The following is a 25,021-nucleotide window of genomic DNA, read 5'->3' on the forward strand; positions in this document are numbered from 1 at the left end:
GTCCCTGTCCCCAGGGGGAGAGGGAGGGGGTATATAATGGTGTGTGGGGGATGGGGTCCTCTCACTCACCATGACCAAGCTGTAGGCCACGCACTCATCCATGCTGGCCTGGGCTCCATCCAGTGTGCTGGATGGGCGATCAGCATATCGCCCAGAAAGACCTTTCATCATCTGTGTATGACGGGGGAGGAGGGGGGCTGGCAGACAAGCCTGCAGTGTCCTCCGGGGAGCTGGCTCTCATAGGGCTGCACTGCATCTGTGTGCTTAAAGTTTGTTTACCCCTAGCTGCCTATGCTGCTGCTGGCCATATGTAGAGGGGGCTGCATGGGCCCCCTGCATCACAGGGCCCGGTTGCGGTCACGACTGCTACACCCCCTATAGTTACGCCCCTGACCCCTGCCCTACACCTGATAGATGTTATAGGGTTGTAAGAGGTGGGTACTGGGGGGTAGGTTTGGGTGGGCCTAAAAATCATATAAATCATGGCTCCTGTATATTCTGGATCAGGGATAAGGCTAGTAAGGGGGGTATCACTTGATAAATTGACCACCCAATGCCTGCAATATTGTAAGGTAGTGAACGGGCCCCTGCTTTCAGGGTAGTATGATGTTTAGTAAAGTATAAAGAATTACTAGCTCCTCTATGATGATATGAGGTCTGCAATATGAAGAATAGTTCATATAAGGCATAGAGGTAAGCGCCAATATAAATGTCGCAGCAGGGCACAAGATCGGATCAGTCACTAAAATATACCAAGTGCTCCGTTCGATGTATACTTTACCGATAGGTGTCTCTGGTTCTTCTGGGCGCTCATTCGGCCATGGTAGTGTTCAGTTAGAGAGTAAAAGGCTACAACTATATGGGATCCGAGCAGGTCTGGTGTCTAGTCGAGTGCGTGCGTTGAATGCTCTCTCGTCTGATGGGTTGGAGGCCCAGGACTGTTCCAGGTAGAAATCATGGTGGTAACCGGAGTCAGGGATATTGAAGCTAGTGTAAGTGTCTGTAGTCTTTCAAGGCAGGTAAGTAAGGGAATGGTCCATATGCATGGCAGAGGAAAGGAGAGCGGCACTAGGCAGGGTATGAAGCATGTAGGCTAATCCACCGTCGCATGGGTGTCCCAGAGCTCTCGTGAGGCGACAGGTCTAGCGGTCCCTGCATGCTCTGCGAGGTAGCGGGACCGAAGTCGGGCTCGTCGGTGTGTGGCGGGGTCGGTGTCCCCCAAGTGGTCTGAAGGTGGATGGCAACCTATGTCTGCGATATCTGGACAGTTGAGTTTCCATGAGATCTTCAGTGCTCCGGGTGTTGGGTGAAATGTGGACCCGAAAATCAGCATACCAATTAGGTATTTCAACCAGTGGCAGGTCCAGCGTTTTGCAGAAGGTTTCTAGATATTCTGGCACTTTTAAGATTGCAGTGCGGCCCTGGTAAGAGGCTTGCAGAGCGAACGGAAACTTCCAGCGATAGCGGATGTCTCTATGCCTCAGCACGTCAAGTAATGGGCGCAAGTCTCTTCGATGTTTCAGCATGATCGCCGAAAGATCCTGATATATCTGGATCAAATGGCCTTCAAATGTCAGGTTCAGATTGCTCCTAGTTTTTTTAAGAACCTCTTCTTTGAGGGTATAGTCGTTAACATAACAGATGACCTCCCGTGGGGGATCAGAATCTTTGCCCTTAGGCCTAAGGGCTCTATGTATCCTCTCCATAGCTATAGGTGTACCGGAGGTTCAGACTAGCAGCTGGCTGAATAGGGATGTGACCGCTGGGAGGATTTGCTCGGGCTCCATCGACTCCGGGAGGCCTCTAAACCTCAGATTGTGTCTTCGTCCCCTATTGTCGATATCTTCGACATGGTGCTGGAGGTCTCTGAGCTGCCAGGTGTGTGTGTCGACTTTGCCTTGAGCCATCTGCAATTAATGCTGTTGTTGCGCCGCCATTAGCTCCATGGAGTTTACTCTCCCTGTGATTGCTTGTATCTCGTGGCGGAAGTCTGAGATGGCGGCGGTTAGAGTGCTCTTTATATCAGCCGCGACAGTCCTCAGGTCGTGGATATTTAGTTGTTGGTGATGGGGAGATGGACTGTCTGCCATAGTGTGCTGTGGATCAGTCGGCGTCAGGGTAATCCCGATGTGGTTGGTGGTGGGAGAACAGGCCGCCATGTGGGCCCCCTGGTTCCTGAAAAGATGCGGTATTCTCTTGGTATACGGGATCCCAGGTCCCTTGGTGAGTGGGATCTAGATGCAGAGGGTCCACTTGAGGAGGTCCCCATGATGTGAAAGTGTTTTTCAGGTAAAATCCTCGGTGATCGATCTTTTTTAGGCTGAGGTAAGACGGAGCAAAAAGCTTAAGCAGCCATCCTCTCTCTAGGCAAGCCACGCCCTCCCGGCTTTTTTTTAAATATGTTGTTGACGTTGACGACCTGTTTTATTTTTCTGCTTGTTTGCCGAGGTGACCATCTTGGCGTTTGTCAAGAGGGTTGAGAGTGGCCAGCAAGATTGCCTATGGCCACATCATCCTGAATACACCCGATCTTGTCTGATCTTGAATGCTAAGCAGGGTCAGGCCTGGTTAGTACCTGGATGGGAGACCCCCTGGGAATACCAGGTGCCGTAGGCTTTTTTTTTAATATGTTGTTGGCGTCGACGACCTGTTTTATTTTTCTGCTTGTTTGCCGAGGTGACCATCTTGGCGTTTGTCAAGAGGGTTGAGAGTGGCCAGCAAGACTGCCTATGGCTACATCACCCTAAATGCGCCCGATCTCGTCTGATCTTGTATGCTAAGCAGGATCAGGCCTGGTTAGTACTTGGATGGGAGAGTGCCTGGGAATACCAGGTGCCGTAGGCTTTTTTTTAATTTGTGCTTGGAGACTCTAATAACAATGATGAAATGGGAATGACAGATACTGAAAGAAAGTGACCTGAATTTGTGCCGTGGTCACGTGGTCAGTATGCCTAAAAGGGGGCATTCCCAAGTAGTACTAAAAAAGAAAAGGGGATACAAAGAAAAAGGGGGAACGAGAGGGTGGGACAACCTCCGGAAACATCCAACAGGGCAGGGAGGAACCGAGGCCGTCTTATAACGGCGAGGCTCCTCCCACAAATGACAGATACCTTCATTTTTTAAGAAGGTAGAACAGATAGTGAACACCTTTATATGGGCCGGGGCAACCCCAAGAATAGCACAAACTACCCTCCAATTGCCCCTGTCACTTGGGGGTCTAGCCCTTCCCTGTCTGAAGGAATATTATTGGGCAGCGGTACTGGTTACGGTGGTGGTTCATGCAGCTCCGCTCCAACCCGTCTGTTAATCTGGAGGCGGCAATTTTAGGCTCCTATCCTGCATTGAGTAACTTAGTCTTTAGAGGGCCGAAGGCTCACCCTGAGGTCACTACCCCTATGCGAACTATGCTTCGGGTTTGGAATCAGGTTACAACTCGATTGAACCCGCCCGCCGCACTGTCGCCATACACCCCACTGTGGGAAAACCCAAAGTTGAAACACCTCAGCTCGGTCACGGACCCTGCCCTTTGGGCTAGGTATGGTGTCACAACTCTGCAACAGGTGATGCCGAGGGGATCCCTTATCCCCTTTGATTCCCTTAGAGAAGAATACCAATTCCCCTCCAGAATGATTTTTCGCTACATACAATTACGCCACACACTGAGAGCACAATTTCCTTCAGGAGTAATCTTACACTCCCACATTGTCGAGAAATTTCTCATGGCCCAGGAGGCGGATCGTGTCCTCTCCTCTCTTTATCTTAGGATCTCGACGGGGTCGGCCAGGGGGGGACCTAGCCTCTTCCAGAAATGGCAGGAGGACCTCCCCATCCTGGCGACTGATGATTGGGAAGAGGGGATACAACAATATTTGCCATTGATGATATCAGCTAAGGACAGGTACATACGGTTGAAATGTATTCATAGGGCATACTATACCCCGCAACGCCTTTCCAGAATATACCCGGGATACTCGGATAGATGCCCGAAGTGTACCACTTTATACATGTGGTGTGGGAGTGCCCGGTTATAAGACGATTTTGGGAAGGTGTGGTGCGGGAGATCAACGAAGTTGGGGACCTCTCGTTGGGGTTAGATCCGGTAGTTTTACTGCTGGGCGTGTGTGACAGGGTGGCGCCAAATACATATAAACAGCTGTTTGTGTTTTATACGGCGTTCTATGCCAGAAAGACTATTCTTATGCAGTGGAAGAAATCAGACCCACCTAGTGTAGCCCACTGGAAATCCCTGATTGATTCTGCCCTCCAGCTGTACAAGGTACAAAGTTTACTAAGATCTGGGGATGTTGGGTGCAAGAGAGAAGCGCACTATGAGACACAGGGCTGACCTGTATTGATGCGTTGGTCCCCTCACCCCGACCTACTGTAGATGGTTAGGTGCTGTATTATGATCAAACGGCCTGACCCTTTATAGCAGCCAAATTAAGGAGTTGTCCCCTACGAATACTGGGATAAGTGCAGTGCGGATATGTTTTGTGGAATATGACTGCTAAATCTGAATGTACGCTATACTACATAGCTTGATTCTGCTCTGATCCTTTTTTTTTTTTCTTTTTTTTTGTGCTTGTTACATTGTATTTTATATTTTATATGTAAAAAATATGATGTGATGCATTGCTGTATCCGTTAAGAGACCAATAAAAATGTTTCTGTTAAAAAAAATAATAATGCATGCCAATCAGTGATGCCCATTGTGGGCACTGATTGGCATACATCGTGGGCACTGATTGGAATCCCTGGTGGTCTAGGGTGGCATACCTGCTGCTGGGCATCCCTGGTGGTCTGGTGGAGTCCCTGGTGGTCCAGTGTGCAGCACAGACCCCCCTCTCAGAGGAGCAGCCGATCGGCTTTCCTCTACTCGCGTCTGACAGACGCGAGTGAGGAACAGCCAATCACCGGCTCTTCCTATTTACACTGTGATCAGCCATCATTGGATCAGACTGACACCCCGCAACAATGATCGCCGTGATGCGCACCCCCGGGGGCGTGCAGCGGCTCAAAATCCTGAGGACGGTCTATGACGTCCAGTCAGGATTTTGAAACCACTTTGCCGCCTTCATTTGACAATGGGCGGGTGGCAAGTGGTTAATGTGGACTAGAATATAAGTGTCTTAAATATCGTATATTGTATATAACATCCAACGTTAATCAAGGATCAATAAAAGTCCAAAAATTGTGCAAAACTGTATATCTCTTGTGTCCATAAAGTGCAGAGTGCAAAAAAAATCCCAAAAATATGTGCAAATAATGCAAAAAAAAAAAATATGTATATGCAAAAAACTGTGGAAAAAACTGAGCAAAGCAAAGCTGTTTTATATATGCCAAATAAGGCTACCAGCTATATAAATAATGTGCTCAGTCAATATGTATCAGTTCACAGGAACCATGAGGTAGATCAAAAACAGATTATAGGTGAGTCACCTATAATCTGTTTTTGATCTACCTCATGGTTCCTGTGAACTGATACATATTGACTATTTATTGGTGACCTGCTACTCAGGTAAAGTGAAAACACACAGATTTCAATAGGTGCTGTCTTAAATTCAGTGACTTGAGTCTTGCAGTATTTTTTGGTGACTCTGGTGTAGCACGACTCCCATTGTAAAATCACCAGCTAGGGGTACGTTTTGTCTTAATCTTTGAGACTTCTGATGTAGTGTTTTTGTTTTTTGACCCACCCCTCTCTCCTCCCTAGTTATCCTTGCTGCCTAAAAGCTTACTCCCCAGCACATCCCATCCACACCCGAGCATAGTGGAAATGCATGTTCCTGCTTCACTTTTTTTTGTGTTTTTCCCATGTAAACAAGCATCACTTGAATGGGATGCCCTATAAGCGACAAACGCCCCAAAGTAGTTTAAAGAAACTTTTTGGTCATGGAGCATTGCGCGTTTTGGCAGCAAAACATTTCTGCATGTTTCCAAAAAGGCAACAAATGTGCATAGCGTGTGCGCTTCCATTTAGGCAGTGTCTGAATTATTATTATTATTATTCAGGATTTATATAGCGCCAACAGTTTGCGCAGCGCTTTACAATATGAGGGCAGACAGTACACTTACAATACAAATCAATACAGGAGGGATCAGAGGGCCCTGCTCGTTAGAGCTTACAATCTAGAAGGGAGAGTCAAGTTGAAACAAAAGGTAATAACTGTGGGGGGTGAGCTGATGGAGAAAATGAAAATACAGTTAGGTGTGGGTGGGGTAGGCTTCTCTGAAGAGAAGTGTATTCAGGGATCGTCTAAAAGCTAATAAAGTAGGAGATAAGCGGACAGATTGGGGTAGGGCATTCCATAGGATTGGGGAGGCTTTGGAAAAGTCCTGGAGGCGAGTATGGGAGGAGGTGATGAGGGAGCTAGAGAGCAGGAGTTCTTGAGAGGAACGAAGAGGACGAGTAGGTTGGTATTTAGACTAAGCTAGTGATGTAGCTGGGGGCAGAGTTGTGGATGGCTTTGTATGTAATTGTTAGTATTTTGAATTTAATTCTTTGGCTGAGTGGAAGCCAGTGGAGGGATTGACAGAGAGGAGTAGCAGACACCGAGCGATTGGTAAGGTGGATGAGTCTGGCAGCGGCATTCATAATGGATTGAAGAGGTGATAGACTATGTAGAGGTAAGCCAATGAGAAGGGAGTTGCAGTAGTCGAGGCGAGAGATGACCAGCGAGTGAATTAAGAGCTTTGTTGTCTCATTGGTTAGAAAGGGGTGTATTTTGGAGACGTTGCGGAGGTTGAGGCGGCAGGATTTGGACAGTGATTGGATGTGTTGCTTGAAGAAGAGTTCAGAGTCCAGTACTACACCTAGAACCTTGGCATGAGGGGATGGGCTTATGGTTGTGCCATCAATTTTGACAGTGAGATCAGGGGAAGGGGCATATGGGGGAGGAAAAATTATAAGTTTGGTTTTGGATAGATTGATTTTGAGGAAGTGGTGTGACATCCAGACTGATATATCTGATAGTAAATTAGTGATACGTGAGGAGACAGAGGGAGTGAGCTGAGGGGTAGAGAAATAGATTTGGGTGTCGTCAGCATAGAGGTGGTATTGGAAGCCGTGGGAGGCTATCAGTTGACCCAGGGAGGAGGTATAGATTGAAAATAGGAGTGGTCCAAGAACAGAACCTTGGGGGACCCCAACAGAGAAAGGAAGAGGAGAGGAGGAAGTAGAGTTGTAAGAAACGCTAAAGGTGCGGTTGGATAAGTAGGAAGAGAACCATCGTAGAGTACAGTCACGGAGACCAAAGGTGTGGAGTTTTTTGAGAAGGAGGGGGTGGTCAACCGTATCAAAGGCAGCAGAGAGGTCCAGGAGGAGGAGTACAGAATAATGTCGATTGGTTTTGGCCGTTAGTAGATCGTTTGTTAGTTTTAGGAGAGCAGTTTCTGTGGAGTGTTGAGGACGAAATCCAGACTGAAGGGGATCAAGAAGGCTATTATCAGCGAGGTGGACGCTCAGTCGGTTGTAGACCAGACGTTCGAGTAGTTTGGATAAAAAGGGGAGCAAGGAGATGGGGCGTAGGTTGTTTGGATTGGATGGGTCCAGTGAGGGTTTTTTAAGTATGGGTTTGACAAGTGCATGTTTTAGAGAGTTGGGGACGATGCCAGAAGAGAGGGAGAGATTGAAGATGTGAGTTAGAGAGTGTAGCATAGAGTCAGAGGGTGAACGCAGCATTTGCGAGGGAACAGGATCCAGAGGGCAGGTGGTAAGGTGGACATTACCAAGTAGTTTAGCAACTTCGTCTATAGCGGTGGGGTTGAAAGAGGGAAGTAATGATTGTGCCTGTGGGCATGATGTGTAAAGCGTGGAGGGTATCAGAACAGTAGAAATCTCCACGCGAATTGTATCAATCTTCTGTTTGAAGTGATTAGCAATCTCCTGGGCAGTGAGTGAGTTGGCGGGTGGAGGCGGTGGAGGACGAAGTAGAGAGTTGAAAGTAGAGAAGAGTTGACGGGGACGGGATGATAGGTTGCTGTTGAGTGATAAAATAGTTCTGCTTGGCAGAGAGGAGGCTAGAATTGTAATTTTGGAGGGCAGATTTATATTGGTTGAAATCTCTCTGAGACTTAGTCGTGCTCATGAGCGCCTGTGGCGCAAGACCAAGTTTTTTCAGACTTCTAGTGGCATCTGTTTGCCAAGGTTGAAGGGGTCGGGGCTTGATTCTGTGTGTAGTGAGGGGGGCCAGTGAGTCCAGAGAGGCCAGAAGTGAAGTGTTGTAGACAGAAGTGGCTAGGTTGGTGCAGGATAGGGGTGAGATTTTGTCGTAGAGGTTGTCAATAGCAGAGTAGAGAAGAGAAGGCTTGAGATGACATAGGGGTACGTTTTGTCTTAATCTTTGAGACTTCTGATGTAGTGTTTTTGTTTTTTGACCCACCCCTCTCTCCTCCCTAGTTATCCTTGCTGCCTAAAAGCTTACTCCCCAGCACATCCCATCCACACCCGAGCATAGTGGAAATGCATGTTCCTGCTTCACTTTTTTTTGTGTTTTTCCCATGTAAACAAGCATCACTTGAATGGGCTGCCCTATAAGCGACAAACGCCCCAAAGTAGTTTAAAGAAACTTTTTGGTCATGGAGCATTGCGCGTTTTGGCAGCAAAACCTTTCTGCATGTTTCCAAAAAGGCAACAAATGTGCATAGCGTATGCGCTTCCATTTAGGCAGTGTCTGAATCCATCTACACATTTCTGAACACGCAACCCACCCAGAAAATGCAGTTTGCTGTGCGGTTTGAAAACGCGCTGCAACGCCCACTGTTCTGCTTTGCGTTATTAAACTGTTGTATAACACTAGTCAGACAGATTAAAAATAACTCTGAAGTCAAGAAACACGAGACATCAGATCTGTATGTATTCTTTTTTCCAAATAACTTTGTAAAACTACAACATAAGCATAAACAAATGTGTCATTGCATTAAAACCATTATACAGCAGCCTCACTCTATCAGTGAAAGTACTCACGGACAATTCCACCATTAGCCCAAGAATAGTTAAGAGCTCTACTGCATTCAGTCAGCTTGGATCAAGGAGCAATCATGAAATTAAGGAAGTACAGTTCCAGCTTTCACTGTGAAGAAAATATCACTTCCTGTCAAGCTGTGGCAAAATAATTACTAACTCTGACCACTAGATGGCAGCAACGTGAAACCAACATTGCAGTATAATCTGTAACAGCACATAAAAAATATGGGCAGAACACTCTGTCTGGCATAATTTATTATGTCACTACCTAAATAACCACTGCTATGCAGAAAAAACATATAAACAGCAAAATGGAATCCTAGCTAGTCCAAGATCAAAACTGTCAGTTACAGGTCTGAGATAAATTCTGGCGGTCTCATTTTTCACAATCTTGACCTCCACCTTTCTAACCTTGCCATCCCTGCTTAGAGCATTAACAAGTCCTACGGGCCACTCATTCCTGCCCTCTTGGCTGTCCTTCAACATAACATCACCCACTTTTATATTTGGACGATCCTCAGTCCATTTCCTAAGGCGTTGCAGATTTGACAGATACTCTTTTCCATCTTTTCCAAAATATGTCTGCCAAGCATTGTACTTCCATTGTTTTGCATGAAATTGTGTTGTACTTATGGTTCCAGATGGAGCAGACAGAGAGTTCACCTTTTGAGCCAACAACATTGCTGGGTTAAGGGCCATAGGTGTATCTGAGTCTGAGGACACAGGAACTATAGGCCTGGCAATAGCCGTAACCTCTGCCATAAAGGTGCGTAAAGTCTCATGGGTCAACTGAGCAGGTTTGATTTGTAGCAACATAGCATCCAAGATTCGACCTGGCAATACCTATAAGTCTCTCCCAGATGCCACCCATATGTGAGGAGTGTGGAGGATTAAAGACCAATGTACATCCTCCGTCTTGGAGAAAGTCTTGCAATTGTGATTCGCTGTCACAATTGTTAAGTTCTTTGCAGGCTCTCACTTCCCCCCTGTCCTACCCCCCCCCCCCCCCAGTGCTCTCCACTCCTCCCAGTGCTCTCCCCCCTGTTCTTTCCCCCTCAGTGCTCTTCACTCCCCCCAGTGCTCTCCCCCCTGTTCTTCCCCCCCAGTGCTCTTCACTCCCCCCCTGTTCTACCCCCGTGCTCTCCACTCCCCCCAGTGCTCTCTGCCCTTGTTTTCCCCCTCCCCCTTGTTCTTCCTCCCCCCAGTGCTCTCCCCCTGTTCTCCTCCCCAGTGCTCTCCACTCCCCCCAGTGCTCTCCCCCCTGTTCTCCCCTCAGTGCTCTCCACTCCCCCCAGTGCTCTCCTCCCTGTTCTTTCTCACCACCCCAGTGCTCTCCATCCCTCCATTCTCCCCACCCCTGTTCATTATGGCCCCCTGGTGCTCTCAAGCTCCACCCATCTCTCTCCAGCCCCCCCGTTCTCTCTACCCCCGTGCTCTCTACTCTTGTTCTTTTTGGCTCCCCCAGCACTTTCCACTCCTCACCCCTGTACTCTCCACTCCCCCCTGCATTTTGCCCCCACCCATGTGCTCTCCAACCCTGCCAATTCTCTCCACCTCCCATAATGCTCTCCAATCCCCCGTGCTTTTCCCCCTGTTCTTTCTGGTCCCCACTGGTGCTCTCAAGCTCTCACCCCTACTCTTTGTACCCCCCCAGTACTCTCCAGCCCCGTGCTCTCCATCCCTGTTTTTCTGCCCCCCCCCCAGTGCTCTTCGCCACCCCACATTCTTAGCCCCCTCAGTGCTTTCAGCCCACCATGCTCTCCACCCCTGTTCTTTTTGGCCCCGCCAGTACTCTCAAGTTCCCCCCAGCACTCTCTGCTCCCCACCCCTGTGATCTCCACTACCCCCTGCTCTTTGCCCCCACCCATGTGTTCTCCAACCCCGCCAATACTCTCTGCTCCTCCTTCTCTCCACCTCCCACCCAGTACTCTCCACTTCCCCAGGACCAGAGGACAGGCTGACTGGGGCTGGAAAATGGGGACGGCTGAAGGTGCAGGTATCCAGGGACCACTCCATGTCACAGCAAACAGATCCTCTGGAAGGAGCACTGTCCCCATCCAAAACGAGAACAGACCCTGCCTGCTGCTGGCCGTCATGGATATCCTGCTGGCATGCAAGGTACCGTACTGAGCATCAACAACACACCTTCCCACAGACAGGGACTGCAGACTGGGACATGGGGCACAGGAGGGGCTGCATTCATGGGCTCAGTAAGGCTGCATTCATGGGCACAGTAAAACTGCATTTGATGGGCACAGCGAGGCTGCAATAATGGGCACAGTGAGGCTGCAATGGTGGGCACGGTGAGGCCGCATTTGTGGGCACAGTGAGACTGCACTCACAGGCAGAGTAAAGCTGCATTTGGTGAGCACCCGTCCCCTTTACCTTAGTGTATTCTTTCTGTGGAAGGTGGTCCCCCCCCACGTTCTGAGTTCCTGGGGTCCCCCTTGATAATTGTCCACTTACCACTTTTAACTGGAATTTGCATATATATATATATATATATCCCTATGTGACTTCATATCTATATATAATACACTCTTCATCAAATGTTCTTTAAAATGTATGGCTTTCCCTTTCATGAACAAGAAAATAACGACGTTATGCTGTTGGGCTGGTTTTATTCCCAGTCCGGCCCTGGCGGTCTCCCATCCGGGTACTAACCAGGTCCGACCCTGCTTAGCATCCGAGATCAGACGAGATTGGGCGCATTCAGGGTGATGTGGCCATAGGCAATCTTGCTGGCCACTCTCAACCCTCTTGAAAAACGCCAAGATGATCACCCCGGCAAAAAAGCAAAAAAATAAAACAGGTCGTCGACGCCACCAACATATTAAAAAAAAAGCCTACAGCACCTGGTATTCCCAAGCGGTCTCCCATCCAGGTACAAACCAGGCCCGACCCTGCTTAGCAGCCGAGATCAGACGAGATCGGGCGCATTCAGGGTGACATGGCTGTAGGCGATCTTGCTGGCCACTCTCAACCCTCTTGACAAACGCCAAGATGGTCACCTCGGCAAACAAGCAGAAAAATAAAAACAGGTCGTCGACGTCAACAACATATTGAAAAAAAGCCTACTTCACCTAGTATTCCCAGGCGGTCTGCCATCCAGGTACTAACCAGGCCCGACCGTGTTTAGTATCCGAGATCAGACGAGACAAACGCCAAGATGGTCACCTCGGCAAACAAGCAGAAAAATAAAACAGGTCGTCAACGCCAACAACATATTGAAAAAAAGCCTACGGCACCTGGTATTCCCAGGCGGTCTCCCATCCATTTACTAACCAGGCCTGACCCTGCTTGGCATCCAAGATCAGACGAGAATGGGTGCATTCAGGGTAATGTGGCCATAGGCGATGTTGCTGGCCACTCTCAATCCTCTTGACAAACGCCAAGATGGTCACCTCAGCAAACAAGCAGAAAAATAAAACATCAGGTACTAACCAGTGTAGTTCAGAGGTACCCAACCTGCTATACCACTTGTACTCCAACATCCCCATTTCTTACCCTTCTAAAATGATGAGACCACACCTTAATTTTGGAGTATAAATGGCCATAGCAGCCTATTTATTATTCACACCATATAAATAACTCCAATATCAAATATATACCAAAATATCACCTCCGTAACAACTTGTTTAACTCCAGTCTGTTGGTCTTTGAGGGCACCCCCGAACTCCAACACATATTCCACCAATACACAGCGGGACCTTTATTCACACGATAGGTCTCCAGCGGATAATCAGCTCGGAGACAACCCCCTTCCCGCAGTGCAACTATTACAGTATTCCAGCTAACCTTTCTCTGGAATACACCGGAGGGGCACATACTACCGATGAGCCCCCCTCCCCTTTCCATCACATATGTTTACTGCCACCGTCAAAGACCAACAAAACACCGCCACAGCCTGCAAGGATGACACCTTACCCTTAAGGGCTCCCCCACACCCCCGGGGGCCCGCTGGATCCCATCTTGCAGCCCCAGAGCCCAGAAAACAATCCCCACTCCCTAGAGGTGTATTCTAACACCCTCAATTACAGGCCCAAATTAGTTTCCCCCTCTACTTGCCTGATCACCAGGCACCCCATTCTGAGCCACAGCCTCCCCACCACCTGAGTGTTAGACAACTGTACGAAGTCGTAAAATATCTGACTTAATGTCCGAGATCAGCTCCCTGATCATTCGAACCCAAAAGCATTACCCCTTGCATGCATAACCCAGATGGCCGGCGGTTTATCCCGCCATGCCTAACGTTCCATTTCCCATACCACCTTGCTCCACCTCAACCCCCCTACACCTAGCCAGTGAACACATGCCTCCCTCCTCTAACTACCCAACTGTCTGCCAACGGATCTCGCATCTGCTCTCCTGGCCCCCCAACAAACATACAGATAACAAAGAAAATCCAGACAAGGCGTATAAGTCCTCCATCTGGACAAAAAAAACGCCAAACAAAGGCAGCACCAACTTTAAAGTAAACCAATGTACCCCTTACCACAAACAACACAGCTTGTATATACAGACTACTCCCCCACTCGTGTTTTATTTTTATTTATTTATTTTTATTATTTATTCCACCACCACATGAAGGCATAGGTAAGTGCGTAATCGCTTTGCTTCCCACCTACCATTCCTCCTTACTGCTGCCTCATCCAACCCACATCTGGCATCTTCTACAGCCGCCCCGATGCGGAAGGAGTGTGAAGCGTATTCTGCACCATCTAACCTTGCATCCCAGTGGCATTTTCAGAACGCCGATCCGAACTGGAATCTCGACCAATACTTCTCAGCCTTGTGCCACATGAACTGCCCCCCATGCCATCTGTTCCAAACCCTAGAAACTCCCTAAACGTTTTATCTCTTTTTTTTTTTTTTTTTTACCCTGAATCCTGGTAACACAAACAGCAGCACCTCCACCCCTCTAACCCTTTGATCATTTTTTTATTCATTTTTTTTCAATTGTCCAACCCAAACTCTTTTTTTTTCAATCCACCCTGCACCGCAGGTTAAACAAAAGCCAAAAACCCACCAGTTTCCGCTCAATGGCAGATACCGACCCCCGTTTACCAAGTTCCTAGAACCATAGTACCACCAACAAACTTACCCCCCACATAGCCATGTTTGACCTCAGACTCTTGCACCCAACAACCCACCCTTCTTTTCATACCTTCACGTAAGCCGCCCATGTGGACTCACTGGCTGACCGCCCTGTTACCTCCCGTGGTCACTCCAATGCCATCTCCCATACCCAGCCCGAGTAGGGAATTCCTCCCCCTCTGTGGCCAGCTAACTCCCACCAAAAATAGATGCAAGGAGTAAGCCCCCCGTGTTTCCGAAGCCTGCAAGATGAATAGCATATAGAAAATGTTCAACTGCACCTAACGCACCACAAAGTGGCGTAGCTGCCGTATGACCAGTTGTGACAACGCGGACATGTGGTTGACCACGTAAACCACACCCACATAATCACAATTCAATGTCAGGTTCCTGCATGACCCTTACCCCAGCTCCATAGCCGGAACCACTGGAAAAATTCCAATAGCACACGTTTACGAATGAACACCCCACTTCCACCCAACAAAATTGGGGCCAAATTTCCTCACTCTATTGCCCCTGAAAGAAAAAATTTCCCCCAAACCTGTTTACCCTGCCGTGTTCGTGACCCCTTTTCCCATTGACCTGGCATCCACCTATCGTCCGTTATATGTGGCCAAGAACTCATACCAAACCTTCTAACCCTCCCTATGTTCCACATTTAACTGTTTAAATTAGCCAGGGCCTGAAACCCCCACTGTAGCAGACGGCAGCCGTCGGCCAAAACCCACTCATCAGAATAAAACCGGCAGGTATAATTGAACTTACCCAGCAACGAATGCAAAGTCCTCAACTGTACCTCACGCCATCCCTGGGCCTCCCCCACCCCCTTCTATAGTACCTCCACCTTGGTCACTGGCAGATGACCCTCCGTAACCCCTGAAACAATCACAATGCCAGAACAAAATAGTACAATATCCCTCGTCGGCCCCCCGTGTTTTGCAGCCAATGGCACTAATGAACCTACCTGCAATGTGCTGCAATGTATAAAGTATAATCGCACAAACATCGGAAGAAGGCGGCCCAACACACAAAAATGTCCAAGCCATGTACGATTGAATCAGGGACCGACACGTCTCTACCCCCCCCCCCCCCCACTCCGGTAATTACCTAAACATCTAATCATGGCCCACTAAATTGAGCAACCTATGGGCAGGCATCACCTGCAGACCTGTGTTTACCTATAAATACTGACATTCATATGTAAATATCAGTCACGTGCATATGTAAATAGCCAAGGCCAACGGCATTCATATGTAAATAAAGGCAGCATTCATAAGTATATCATACCCCACTGCAGTGTGTGTGCTGTAACCTATTGCAACCAGTGAGCAGTATTACTGTACAGTAATCTCTAGCAGCGAATCAACAAGCAGAAATGTGCTGTAACCTCTAGCAACTAATCAGTGAGCCTTAAGGAGTGCTGTAACCTCTAGCAACCAGTCAGTAAGCAGTAATAATATGCTGTAACTTCTGGCAACCAATCACAATCGCTGCCTGATCTGATACAGTAAAGTGATTTTAAGTCTTGCTGCTATTTATTGTATGTCTCAGAGAAGGTGGAGAGCGAAATTGCATGGAGGGGGGGGCCCTAAGAAAATGTTTGCCCAGCGTCCAATCAATATTAAAGACGGCCCTGGGTATACCCCCCTGAAGGAACTGCTTCGGGGGCCTCGACTACAGAAACCGCATCCAGAAGCCGCTATCCTTTGATCCCCATTAAGAGGCGGCCATACCTACCTGCGCGGTCTAAACTGCTCATCATCCCGTAGCCAATCAGATCCCCCTTTTTAACGTGTGCAATGGCCTACATATAACAGAACAACAGGTTCTTCCCCCCCATGGCAATCGCATAATGGCGACCGCCTTCCACAAAATCAATCGGTACCTCCTCTTACCTTCATCCCTTTTCCCTTAATCTTCCTGCATGACCCTACACACTTAAAATGTAAATTCCCCCCCTTTTATTTTTATTTTTTTTAAAGGGGGCCATAACGAGAAGATCTCCACACACTTACCTTTTCAAATCATATCCCGGAATTCCTATTTAATTGTGTTCCCAGGGGACCCTCAAAGCACCCGTACATCTCACATTTTTTTATTTATTTATTTTTTTTGCATCTGCAATCCTTACCATCTCCATCCTACCATTACCTGACAACCCCACCACTGCACCACTGTCCCCAAACTGCAGACGCACCGCCCGCCATTTGTGGGCCAGCATCCACCACCTCTGTTCCCGGAGGAGCAACTGCCGCCGACATTGCACCCCCCTTTCCAACCCCCCAACAAATCCTGTAATGCAACTTAAACGAAAAACATTTAGACATTATTTGACTTACCGGGCTGACTGGAACCCCAACAGCCGCCGTGCTTGCCTCCATTGCTGGCTCGCATTCCTGCGGCTCCTCCTCCTCGCACACTGTCAGCTCGCCTTCTGACCTGTCATCCTAGACCAGGACCGGTGGTGTCATCAGCCCCCCAGGCAAAGAGGTCCTGGGGGCCGTGGAGTCCCTCTGTTGTAGTGCCTGTCTCACCCCCGAAGCTCTGCCTCCTGCCATGGTTCTACAAATGCCCTCACATACTGTGACCTGGAAGGTCAACCTCGTCCTTCCACCGCCATCTTGTGCCATCTCGTGCCGCCCGTATAAGCAACGCCCACCCGCGGAGCTCCGCCCCCTTAAAAACCTTTTTTTTTAATATAAGCAGCCTGACGGCCATACTAATTAGTCTCCCTCGCCGAGCCTTCCTCCCCGCGCAGCGATGCAGACAGAGGAGGTAGTAGTCCTGCAATTCACGGGTGGGGAAGCAGCACCATAACCCACCCACTGCTTCCCTCCAGTGTGACTCTGGACCCCCATGGAAGATTAACCCCTTACTGTTTGGGCGGTCCCAGCCTCCCTCTGGATGCTCTACACAGCCCCCGATGGCGATGCAGGAGAGACACTAATTGGCGGGCCCCAGGACTGCTGCTCGGGTGAAGTCTCCCGTTGGATGGAGGGATGGTGGCCCCAGCCCCTTGCCTGCCGGATTCTCCATGCACCGACCAGGGCTGCTCCTCTTTCATCTTGATGTGGTGACCATGGAGGGGAGGAGTTAAAATTTTTGGCGTCCGGGTTGTTGCTGGTGTGAGTGCGCTAAAGGACTTGACATTTCGGCATGTTTGTCCCCTCTCCCTTGCTGCCCCTTTCCCTCCTTCCCTTCCCTCCCCCCTTTCCCCCTTCACTCCCCCCTTTCCCCCTTCCCTCCCCCTTCCCCCCTTCCACCCCCCTTTTCCCCTCTTCCCTGCCCCTTTTCCCCCGGGGTGTGGATGGGGGAGAGGGGGTAAGGAGAGGACAATCTGCCAAAGGGAGAAATGCATTTGTTCGGGGGCTGCATGTACTTTTGGGGTATGGGACGGGGGGTGGTGGATTCCATTTTGTGATGCCTTTTCTGTTGTGATGGGCTCCCTCGTGCATGCCTACGTTTAGGGCGAGCTGAGGAGACCCCTCAGTGCTGACAGTTATATGCTCTACCTCTGTTTTGATTATACTATTGTTTTTTGGTTCTATGATGTTACTGATTGTCTTTTATTTGCATACCGGTATCAGACGTGACATTTACCACTGCCGGGACTGGGGGGACTAGGATTTGGGGGCTCCCTCTCCGACCTGTCTACCCACCAACCCACGTAGGACAGCGCTTTAAACCCAGTGTACATCTGGTAAGTGCTATAGCATAATTGTGCTGTTTTAGTATACCCTTCCTGTACTGTTGAGTGCGGACAACCCTTAATTTCCCTCTCCCCCTGGGGTTGAGGTGTCCGGCCTCTTTTTCCCCTTACCTTTCCTTCCATTTGCCCTTCCTTTCTCCCCCTTAGTTCCCGCCATCCATTACCTACCCAAAACCTACCTTGGTTCAACTTTCTTTGCTTTTCTCTGACGTCCCCCTCCCCCTCCCAGAGGAGCGATGGCAGACTCAGTCAAGGTCACCTCTCTAAACGTTAAGGGACTGAACTCCCCTGAAAAACGGTGGATCCTCCTGTGAGAACTGAAGACTTCTTGTACTGATGTGGCCTTTATACAAGAAACACATTTTAAAAATACTAGTCTCCCCTTTCTATGGTCGAGATCTTTCCCTAAGGTCTACCACTTTACTAACCCCTCCTCTAAGACCAAGGGAGTCTTCATTCTGATCTCTAGCAGGCTCCCCTGGGTTCTCCAGGATTCTCTGGTGGACCCTGGGGGCCGATATCTTTTTCTTAGGGGCCACATTGGAGAGCGCCTTTTTACATTTGCCACTGTGTACGCTCCCAATGATCACCAAGATACGTTCCTCAGAACTACCCTGCGCAGATTATGTGACTTTCGGGAGGGCCAGTTGATATTAGGTGGGGACTTTAATGTCCCCTTTCGCCATCGGTTGAAACTTCTGCCTCTTGCTCCTCGCTCCTCATTTACTAAGTGTTTACTGAATGACCAATTAGTTGATGTCTGGCGTCTGCAACACTCTGGGGAAAGGGACAACTCTTTTTGCTCTTCCCCTCACAAATCATACTTGAGGATAGACTTCTTCTTGATTCCACATGACCAACTGCACTTGGTGAGCTCTTCCTCCATCGGCCATATTACTTGGTCTGACCACGCTCCTGTAGCCCTTACCTACACCCTCTCTAGGAACCCCTCACGTAGGTCTCTATTCTGGCACCTTAATGAGAGCCTCCTCCAGATACCGGAAGTTTTAGCAGATGGACCAGGGAATTGGACCTTTATTTCCAAGAAAACTAAACGCAGGACTGCGACCCGAGGATAATTTGGGAGGCTCACAAGTCAGTACTCCGCAGGGTACTTATCAGGCACGGGGCAGGCATCAAACGAACATGGAAGGAACAGCTTGCTAATCTGTTTCGTGAACTTGCCTCTGTGGAAGCCAAACATAAACATGCCCCCTCACGGACCTTAGAGATTGAATTGGGGACACTCTGCACCCAGATTGCTGACCTACTCCATTATAAAGCGAAAGCGACACTCCAGTTTTGTCGTAAATTGACGTAGGAGTCAGGGGACAAATGCAGAAAAATCTTAGCCAGGTCGGTAAAGGAGTTTAAATCTGCCTCTTACATACCCCAGTTGATAGATGAGAATGGCCAGAGGGCCTCTACCCCAACCCAAATAGCCAAAGTCTTTGAAAAATGTTACTCTGATCTCTACAACCTGCCTGATTCAGGGTCCGGACAGGACAATATAGACAGATATGTAACCGGTTCTGGTCTACCAACCCTCTCATCGGACTCACGGGAGTACTTGGAGGACCCGATCACACTGGAAGAAGTCCAGACGGCCGTGGGACCTCCGAAGGTGGGTAAGGCTCCGGGCCCTGACGGATATACCGCACAATACTATAAGACCTTCCTCCCTATTCTCGGCCCGCGCTTGGTGAATTTATTTAATACTCTGAGCTCAAATGGGGATTTTCCTGAGGATACCCTTAGAGTCCACATCTCGTTGATACCTAAGGAGGGCAAAGACCTGGGCATATGTGGGAGCTACAGACCCATTTCCCTCCTAAATTCGGTCCTAAAACTATTCTCTAAAATCCTCGCCACGTGATTGGCACATCACTTGCAGTCCCTTATACATATTGACCAGTTAGGTTTTATTCCCACCAGGGAAGATAGGGACAACACCATTAAGGTGCTTACCCTGGTCCATAAAGCAAAGTCATCTGGGACCCCTTGTCTTCTCGTGAGTACTGATACCGAGAAGGCTTTTGATCGGGTCAAATGGACATTCATGTTCTTGGTCCTTCGCCATATAGGTCTGAGTGAACGGATGCTGGCATGGATAAGTAAAATATACTCACGCCCTTCAGCTCAAGTCAAAGCGAATGGGGTGCTCTCATCTCCCCTTGACATCGGGAATGGGACCAGACAGGGTTGCCCCCTGTCGCCCCTGTCATTGGAACCCTTTCTCTCCACAATTCAACAAAACTCAGACATAACGGGACTCCAAATGGGTACTACTGATTGCAAGATATCTGCCTACGTGGATGACATGCTGTTCTCGCTGACGAATCCCAGAGTTTCCTTGCAAAATCTCCTTCGGGAATTCCAGATATACGGGATACTTCTTGAAATCAGAGGCCATGGGGGTTGCAGTCCCCCCGCAAACGTTACTAGACTTGCAGTCCAATTTTCGATTTAAATTGACCCGTACAGCCCTTAAAACTTCCCCCCACCCTTTGTCACTAAGATCCGCAGTTTGCTTCACGGGTGGCATTCTGGCCTCCATTCCTGGTTCAGGAGATGCAATCTCATTAAAATGAACATACTCCCTAAATTTACCTATCTTTTCCAAGCTCTCCTGATCCAGATTCCAGTCCCGTTTTTTAAGCAAGCTTAATCCTTGCTCACTCAATCTAACTGGGCCCACGAAAATCCAAGACTTAAGCGGTCACAGCTGACATTGTCTAAACAACAGGGAGGGTTGGTTCTCCCTGACTTGTGTCGCTACTACCTGGCCTCCCATCTGGGGTGTGTATTGGACTGGAATCGAAACAAACTTTCTAAGCTCACTCCCGAATTCCGCTAAGAAGCGCCATGTGGCGCTATAAGGGTTTACCCACAGAATTGACGTCACATCCCACTATAGGGGCTTAGTTGAAAGTCAGTCACCTGATCGCTACCCAAAACACACTCACGTCTTTGACTTCCCCCCTATTCCCTATACGTGGCCATCGGAACTTTAAACCGGGGACCCACTTAGAAATTCCAACCTAGACAATGCGTCTAAATTCGTCATTGATGGAAAATGGCCTTCTTTCTCAACCCTAACAGATCCGACAGGGCTTTTCCAACTGCCTTTTTGGAGAGCGGCGCAACGACATAATTTTCTCCATTCCATCCCCAATCCTCAAACGTTCACCAATCCTCAGACGGAGTTTGAGACTCTATGTAGGAGCGAAGGCCCTTTGGCACACATTCTCTCTCAAACAGATTACCCACACTTAACCTGTCTGTCCAACTGGGAAAAGGACCTTAATTGCTAGTTTTCCCCAGCACAGAGACAATGCATTATCACTTTGGCTCTCAAAACCTGGCTGTGCACGAAGATACAGGAGACTAATTTTAAACTTCTCACCAGGTGGTATTTGACACCATCAAAGCTGCATAAATGTTTCCCCTCTTCCTCGAACATATGCTGGAGGTGTGGAGAAGAAGAGGGCACGTTGCTCCACATTTTTTGGTCCTGTCCCAGCTTGGTGGACTTCTGGACAGAGATCCGATGCATAACACAAAAATTCACAGACTTCTCCATCCAGGAAGAGGCTGCATTCTTTCTCTTGCATCATTAACAGATTCCCATTAAGAAGTACAAAAAAATCAATTTTACGGCATGTGATAAATGCGGTGAAATCCTGCATCCCTCTCTATTGGAAAAAATGTCCCCCCCCTTTCATTACTCACTGGCTTAGGAAAATAGAGGACATTAAAAAAAATGGAGGACTTGATCCTCACATCACAAGGTAAACAAGAATTTTTTAAACAAACCTGGGACATCTGGAATACCATTATATTCTCGCTGGAAGGATGTCGCCTGCTATCGCATTAGTGCTCTGAGCTTTCCTTGACTGGCCCCTTGGACAGTGGCTGCCATCGTGTCTCGTCCCCTCTTCTCCTTTCATGATCTTTCACCCCTTCTCTTTTCTGCCTTCCTCTCCTATCTCTCACCCCCTCCACCCCCTCTCTCTTCTGGAAAAAGTGGAAAATTGGGAATTACGGCCCCACACCCCCCTCTGGATGGATTATGCAGGAGGGACCTGGGGTTTGTGTGACCCTGGATCTTGGTACAGTACTTTATTCGTGCCTCGAATCATTGTGATTGATGGAAGGCAGACTCACCGTTGCGAATATACCTGTATCAAGTATTGTTCAGCTGCTTTTTGCTCTGTATTTCTCTGTTGCATTATGTACTCGGGGGACCATCTTCCCCTGTTTGGAGAAAAAATTATATTTGAAAAAAAAAAGAAGCCTACGACACCTGGTATTCCCAGGCGGTCTCCCATCCTGGCATTAACCAGGCCCGACCCTGCTTAGCCTCCAAGATCAGACGAGATGGAACAGATTCAGGGTGATGTGGCCACAGCCAATATCTTCAGGCACTCTCAACTCTCTTGACAAACGCCAAGATGGTCACCTTGGGAACAAGCAGAAAAAAATAGGTCAACGGCAACAACATAAAAAGAAGCCTACAGCACCTAGTATTCCCAGGTGGTCTCCAATCCAGGTACTAGCAAGGCCCAACCCTGTTTAGAGATCAGAGGAGATCGGGCACTTTCAGGGTGATGTGCCCATAGGCAATCTCTTTGGGCACTCTCATCCCTCTTGAAAAATGCCAAGATAGTCACCCTGGGAAACAAGCGAAAAAAAACAGGTCAACGCCAACAACATAAAACGAAGAATACGGCACCTGGTATTCCAAGGCCGTCTCCCATACAAGTACTAACTAGGCCCAACCCTTCTTAGCCTCTGAGATCAGAAGAGATAGGGTGCTTTCAGGGTGATGCGGCTGTAAGCGATCTCTTTAGGCACTCTCAACCCTCTTGACAAATGCCAAGATGATCACTTTGGGAAACAAGCGAAAAAAACAGGTCAACACCAACAACATAAAAAGAAGCCTGCGGCATCTGGAAAAACCAGGTGGTCTCCCATCCAGGTACAAACCAGGCCCAACCCTGCTTAGCCTCTGAGACCAGACGAGATTGGGAACTTTCAGGGTGTTGTGCCCATAGGCAATTTCTTTGTGCACTCTCAACCCTCTTGATAAATGCCAAGGGAAAAAAGGAAAAAAAACAGGTCAACGCCGACAACATAATGAGAAGTCTACAGCACCTGGTATTCCCAGGCTGTCTCCCATCCAGATACTGACCAGGCCCATTGCTGCTTAGCCTCCGAGATCAGATAAGATTGGGCTCTTTCAGGTTGATTTGGCCGTAGGCACTCTCTTTGGGCACTCTGAAGCCTCTTGACAAAGGCAGAGATGGTCACCTTGGGAAACAAGCTAAAAAAAACAGGTCAAAGCCAACAACATAAAAAGAAGCCTACGGCATCCGGTATTCCCAGGCGATCTCCCAATCATGACACTAACCAGGCCAGATCCTTCTATGGCAGCTGGTCTTCCCAGGCAGTCTCCCATCCAGGTACTAACCAGGCCTGACGCTGCTTAGCCTCTGAAATCAGAGGAGATCGGGTGCTTTCAGGGTGATGTGGCTGTAAGCGTTCTCTTCAAGACACGCCCAACCCTTTTTTTTTCTTCAAATATATATTTTATTAGTTTTCATCAATGGGATAAGGGCCCGTTTAACATACAGCGGTAGCAAAAAAATGGAGGTCGCAGCCTCCAAGTCACTCATCTTGACAAGATATAAAATACAGTGCATATTCCAACAGCACAAGAAAGAGAATATAACCAGGGTCCATATGTCCCCGAGGTCCAGTTTGTTGGTATAGCCAAAATCTAAACAATATAGGCCGACATATCGCTACCAGAAAAGAATGAGAGAAGAAAGAAAGGTAAGTTACAGGGGAGAGGGGGGAGGATCGGGAGAGAAGGGGGGCATGGAGGGACAATGGGAGGCGTGCGACTGAGATACCTGTCCATGGGGTTGGAACCTCCGTGTACTGCCTAGTGTCCATGTAATCACAACAGCTCAAGTCGCAAGCAGCGACTTTCCTTCATCTGAAAGTATGAACATATTCCAGAGAGACCAGGTTTTCCTGTAGGTGTCCTGTCTGTGTTGCGCTGTCAACACCAAGTCCTCCATTTTATTCATGTCTTCTACCCTCCTCAACCACATTGCTACGGTCGGAGGACAGTCTTGTTTCCAAAGTAGGGGGATACAGGATTTGGCAGCGTTAGTCAAGTGTCGCAGTATAGATCTCTTGTATCTTCGGCGGGGGCAGGGTGGACACATGAAGTAGAAAGAACGCCGGGTCGTTGGGAATCAGCAGGTCCGTAAATTTTTGAGACACCGTTCGCACTGCAGTCCAGAAAGGCGCCAACTTAGGGCAGGACCAAAACATGTGTAACATGGACCCCCTCTCTTCATGACATCGCCAGCAACTTGCTGACGTGTCTGGGAAAATGGCATGTAGGCGACTAGGTGTAAGATACCACCTGGTCATGATTTTATAATTGGTCTCTTGTATTTTAGTGCACAGTGACGTTTTAAGAGAATGGTCAATTATATTCTGTTTCTGGACTGCAGTAAAGGTGCATTGAAGCTCCGCCTCCCACTTGTCCAAGCACGCCAGGCTCGGTGAGTGGGCTGGTGTATTCAGTGTCGAGTACATTTTAGAGAGGACTCGAGAAACTGGTTCCGTGCCTGTGAGGAATTCCTCGTATGGGGTCAGCGGTCGTGTGTAAGACTGGGGATTTGGGATGCTTTGAAGAAAATGGTGTATCTGTACTGCGTCCCAGAAGGAGAGCTGGAAGGAGCCCGCTGGGTCGGTTAGCTCCGTTAACAAGGGCCACCTATCTCGCCGCACAAATCGTGCAGCCGTTACACAATCTGACTCCCTCAGCGCCTGAAAGCGTGTAGGTGAGTTCCCGGGGGGGAACCGATGGTTACCTAGAATCGGGGTCAAGGGAGAGGTTTTGGTAGTCAGGGAGTTTTGGAGTGTCGCCTGAAGTCATTGCTATCAAGGGATGCGATTTTATCTCAGGGGGGAGGGAGCCACCACACCATAGCGCAGAACGCAGGGGAATGTTTACCTGCCGTTGTTCTATCTGTACCCATAATTTCAATTCTTGATGTCTCCCCCAGTCCACGATTCTGCCTAAGTGTATTGCTTGGTAGTATCTCCTAATATCGGGGAGTGCCAGTCCCCCATATCGTTTGGGCGCAGAAAGTTGGGCACGTGGTATGCGCGGTTTCTTGTATGCCCAGACAAATTGGACAAACAGGGTCTGCACCTGTTTAAAA

At 48.6% G+C, this 25,021-nt stretch overlaps 1 non-coding gene and 4 pseudogenes across 1 annotated transcript; 2 read left to right on the forward strand and 3 right to left on the reverse strand.

Moving 5' to 3' along the window:
- Nucleotides 1-2,497: 2,497 nt before the first annotated feature.
- LOC143946157 (5S ribosomal RNA) lies at nucleotides 2,498-2,616 on the forward strand (annotated as a pseudogene).
- A 109-nt stretch (nucleotides 2,617-2,725) lies between these two features.
- On the forward strand, nucleotides 2,726-2,844 carry LOC143949679 (5S ribosomal RNA; annotated as a pseudogene).
- An 8,964-nt stretch (nucleotides 2,845-11,808) lies between these two features.
- On the reverse strand, nucleotides 11,809-11,927 carry LOC143950910 (5S ribosomal RNA). The gene has a single exon (XR_013266231.1). It is a non-coding gene; the product is annotated as a 5S ribosomal RNA (ribosomal RNA).
- Nucleotides 11,928-12,201: 274 nt separating this feature from the next.
- On the reverse strand, nucleotides 12,202-12,320 carry LOC143946602 (5S ribosomal RNA; annotated as a pseudogene).
- Nucleotides 12,321-22,065: 9,745 nt separating this feature from the next.
- Nucleotides 22,066-22,184, reverse strand: LOC143950093 (5S ribosomal RNA; annotated as a pseudogene).
- Between the last annotated feature and the right edge of the window lie 2,837 nt (nucleotides 22,185-25,021).

Source organism: Lithobates pipiens, unplaced genomic scaffold (genome assembly GCF_037356315.1).
Source record: "Lithobates pipiens isolate NorthernLeopardFrog02 unplaced genomic scaffold, aLitPip1_a1.2 Scaffold_30, whole genome shotgun sequence".
NCBI lineage: Eukaryota > Metazoa > Chordata > Amphibia > Anura > Ranidae > Lithobates > Lithobates pipiens.